Source organism: Myotis lucifugus, unplaced genomic scaffold (assembly GCF_000147115.1).
Source record: "Myotis lucifugus unplaced genomic scaffold, Myoluc2.0 scaffold_50, whole genome shotgun sequence".
Lineage (NCBI taxonomy): Eukaryota > Metazoa > Chordata > Mammalia > Chiroptera > Vespertilionidae > Myotis > Myotis lucifugus.
The window spans coordinates 6,207,712-6,212,670 of NW_005871098.1; positions in this window are offsets into that span (position 1 = coordinate 6,207,712).

Here is a 4,959-nt window from a genome sequence, read left to right on the forward strand (position 1 = left end):
CACACATATATATATATATATTAGAGGCCTGGTGCACAAAATTCGTGCACGGGGGGGAGGGGTTCCCTCAGCTCAGCCTGCATCCTCTCCAATCGGAGACCCCATGGGGGATGTCTGAGTGCCAGTTTAGGCCCGATCCCTGCAGGCCAGGTCGGTCCAAAACTGGCAGTCTGATATCCCTCTCGCAATCTGGGACCACTAGCTCCTAACCGCTCACCTGCCTGCCTGCCTGATCACCCCTGACCACACTGCCTGCCTGCCTAATTGCCCCTAAACCCTCTGCCGGCCTGCCTGATTGCCCCTAACCCCTGTGCCAGCCTGCCTGATTGCCCCTAACCACCTCTGCCTGCCTGCCTGATCATCCCTAACTGCTCCCCTGCCAGCCTTATTGCCCCCAACTGCCCTCCCCTGCCAGCCTTATTGCCCCCAACTGCCCTCCCCTGCCGGCCAGTTCGCCCCCAACAGCCCTCTCCTGCCGGCCTGGTCATCCCCAATAGCCCTCCCCTGCAGGCCTGATCACCCCCAATTGCCCTCCACTGCCAGCCTGATCTCTCCCCCAACTGCCCTCCCCTGCAGGCCTGGTCACCCCTAACTGCCTCTGCCTCGGCCCTCACCACCATGGCTTTGTCCAGAAGGAAGTCAGATGTCTGGAAGATGGCTGGTCAACCCGGTCTAATTAGCATATTACCCTTTTAGTAGTAGATGGATTATATAGGATAGGATTGCTTAAATGGGGATGAAAAGCCTTTTTCAGCAGGAGGAAATGCTCTTGGCAGACGAAAATACATAATCCCTATATCTGGACTGATAGCCAGCCATATGCACTATACTGCCAAACCAGTTATTAAAAAATTGAACTGCTTTCTTACACCTTACACCAAACAGCTGTTGCCCTTAAAGCCCCTCCTCAGCCCCCACCTTAGGTTCTGCCCTCGCAGTTCACCCAGATTTGGTTCTGATTGGTCGGTTTCTATGCCAGTCAGCGTCTCCAGGCCTATCTCTGGGCCTCTCTCCAAGCCTGATCCTCAGCCTCCATGGCAGCTGTGGATCAGGCCCTGCCTCTCTCTCTCTCTGGGCCTCGCCAGCAGCTGCGGCGGCTGCAGATCAGGCCCTGCCTCTCTCTCTGGGCCTCTCTCCAGGCCTGATCTACAGCCATGCCCGCCTCGCCCCGCTGCCCCGCCCACCCGCTGGCCACCAGCATTGCTGTGATAGGAGCCTGTGGACCACAGGGGAGCACCAAGAGGTGCTCCATGCACTTCCTGGTGACCAGTCATCTGTCTGGTCATTTAGATTGTGATGACCCCTGGCCTCTTATAATGTAGACAGACTAGGGGCCCAGTGCACAAATTTGTGCACCTTAAAAGGAACTGTGGGCCGCAAGGCTGCGGTGAGCACAGGGGCAGGTCTTGGCCCATCCTCTGAGCCCCCCATCTCAGCCCCTCCACCGCAGCCCCCGGTCCTGTCTGCTGGCGGCCCCACTCCCAACGCCACTGCTCCCACCCGCTAACAGCACCGGTCCCGCTCGCACCTGCTGATGGCGCAGAGCAATTGGGGCCAGCGCCAGCAGTGGTTGCAAGCAGGGCCGGCACCATAAGTTGTGGTGAGCGGCGGCTGCTGCCCCAGTCGCCGCTCAGGAGCAGGGGGAGGTGGAGAAACCCTCAGGGGCAATTGGGGCCGGCGCCAGGCTCTGGCAGTGGGTGTGAGCAGCGGCTCTGGCACTGGCAGCGAGTGCAAGTGCCTGCTGGTGGGATTGTGGCGTGCAAGAGCAAAGAATTTTCAGTTACCACCAGAGGCTTGCCCCGATGACAGCAACTGGTGCCCCACCTTGGTCTGGCACCCCCACTAACCTGCTTCACCATCCTGCTGTGGCCGACGCCCGCCATGTTTCACTCATGCCGCCTGGTGGTCGGTGTACATCATAGCGACCGGTTGTTCGGTTGTTCTGCCATATTTGCATATTAGCCTTTTATTATATAGGATTAGTTTGCACAGAGCTTTTGTATATGTCACCTTATTTTTCTTATTTAATAGTAGAGGCCTGGTGCACGAATTCATGCACAGGTGGGGTCCCTCAGCCTGGCCTGCAGTCGGGGCCGATCGGGGCCATTGGGGCCTGCTGGCAAGGGATACGGACCACGGGAGATTGGCCGGCCACAGGAAGTTGGCTGTGGAAGGGCACTGACCACGAGGGGGCAGCTCCTGCATTGAGCATCTGTCCCCTGGTGGTCAGTGCAGGTCATAGTGACCAGTCGACCAGTTGTAACAGTTGCTTAGGCTTTTATATATATAGATAAATGCTCAGTAGCCCTTAACTTGTTATTTTCTTTATTTTTAAATTTTATTTTATTGTTTAAAGTATTACAGATAGTAGTACATATGTCTCCTTTTTTTCCCCATTGACTTCCCCCAGCCTCCGCTAACCCCCAGCACATGCCCTCACCCCACCGATCCAGTGTCTTGTGTCCACTGGTTATGCTTATATGAATGCATACAAGTCCTTCTGTTGATCTCTTACCTCCGCCCCCAACACTCCCCAGCCTTCCCACCGTAATTTGACAGTCTGATCAATGCTTCTCTCCCTCTGTATTTATCGTTTTGTTCATCAGGTTATAATGTTCTTTGTTATCCATAAATGTGTGAGATCATGTGGTGTTTTTCTTTCACTGCCTGGCTTATTTCACTTAGCATAATGCTCACCATTTCCATCCATGCTGCTGCAAATGATAAGAATTCCTTATTTTTTATAGCAGCATAGTATTCCATTGTGTAGATGTACCACAGTTTTTTAATCCACTCATCTGTTGATGGGCACTTAGGCTGTTTCCAAATCTTAGCTATTGTAAATTGTGCTGCTATGAACATAAGGGTGCATATATCCTTTCTGATTGGTGTTTCTGTTTTCTTGGGATATATTCCTAAAAGTGGTATTACTGGATTAAATGGCAGTTCCATTTTTAAATTTTTGAGGAAACGCCATACTGTTTTCCACAATGGCTGCACCAGTCTGCATTCCCACTAGCAGTGAAGGAGGGTTCCTTTTTCTCTGCATCCTCTCCAGCACTTTTCATTTGTTGATTTGTTGATGATAGCCATTCTGACAGGTGTGAGGTGGTACCTCATTGTTGTTTTGATTTGCATCTCTCGGATGATTAGTGACTTTGAGCATGTTTTCATATGTCTCTTGGCTTTCTGAATGTCCTTTTTTAAAAAGTGTCTATTTAGGTCCTTTGCCCATTTTTTGATTGGATTGTTTATCTTCTTTTTGTTAAGTTGTATGAGTTTCCTATAAATGGAGATTAAACCCTTATTGATGATAACATTGGCAAATATGTTCTCCCATGCAGTGGGCTTTCTTGTTGTTTTGTTGATGGGTTCTTTTGCTGTGCAGAAGCTTCTTATTTTGATGTAGTCTCATTTGTTTATTTTCTCTTAAGTTTCCAATGCCCTAGGACAGGGGTGGGCAAACTTTTTGACTCGAGGGCCACAATGGGTTCTTAAACTGGACCGGAGGGCCGGAACAAAAGCATGGATGGAGTGTTTGTGTGAACTAATATAAATTCAAAGTAAACATCATTACATAAAAGGGTACGGTCTTTTTTTTTTTTTTTTTTTTTTTTTTTTTTTTTTTAGTTTTATTCATTTCAAACGGCCCGCGGGCCGTAGTTTGCCCATGGCTGCCCTAGGAGCTGTATTGGTGAAGAAATTCCTTTGGCATATGTCTTATGTCTGAGATTTTGTTGCCTTTGGATTCCTCTACTATTTTTATGGTTTCCTTTATCCATTTTGAGTTTATTTTTGTGTATGGTGTAAGTTTGTGTATGGTGTAAGTTGGTGGTCTAGTTTCATTTTTTTTGCATCTATCTTTTATTGAAGAGACTGTCTTGACTCCATTGTATGTTCTTGCCTCCTTTGTCAAATATTAATTGAGCATATAGGATCCGGCTGATTTCTGGGTTCTCTATTCTATTCCATTGATCTATATGTCTCTTCTTGTGCCAGTATCAGGCAGTTTTGAGAACAGTGGCTTTGTAATACAGCTTGATATCTGGTATTGAGATCCCACCTACTTTGCTCTTCTTTCTCAGGATCGCTGCAGCTATTTGGGGTCTTTTTTTATTCCAGATGAATTTTTGGAGAGTTCGTTCTAGGTCTGTGAAGTATGCCGTTGGTATTTTAATGGGAAGTGCGTTGAATTTATAGATTGCTTTGGGTAGTATGGACATTTTAATAATGTTGATTCTACCAATCCATGAACATGGTATGTTATTCCATCTGTTTATGTCTTCCTCTATCTCTTTTTTCAATGTCCTGTAGTTTTCTGAGTAGAGGTCTTTTACCTCTTTAGTTAAGTATATTCCTAGGTATCTTAATTTTTTTGGTGCAATGGTAAATGGGATTGCTTTTTTAGTCTCTCTTTCTGCAAGTTCACTATGGTATATAGAAATGCCATAGATTTCTTGGGGTTAATTTTGTATCCTGCTACATTGGCTAATTCATTTATTAAGTCTAATAGTTTTTTGATGGAGTCTTTAGGGTTTTTTATGTACAATATCATGTCATCTGCGAATAAGGACAGTTTTACTTCTTCTTTTCCAATTTTGATGCCTTTTATTTCTTCTTCTTGTCTAATCGCAATGGCTAATACTTCCAGTACTATGTCAAACAGGAGTGGTGAGAGTGGGCATCCCTGTATTGTTCCTGTTCTTAGGGGAAATGGTGTTAGTTTTTGTCCATTGAGTATGATGTTGGCTGTGGGTGTGTCATATATGGCTTTTATTATGTTGAGGTACGATCCTTCCATTCCCACCTTGCTGAGAGTTTTTATCAAAAATGGGTGTTGGATTTTGTCAAATGCTTTTTCTACATCAATTGATATATGACTATGTGGTTTTTTTTCTCTCAATTTGTTTATGTGATGTATCACATTTATTGATTTGTGGATATTGTACCATCCTTGCA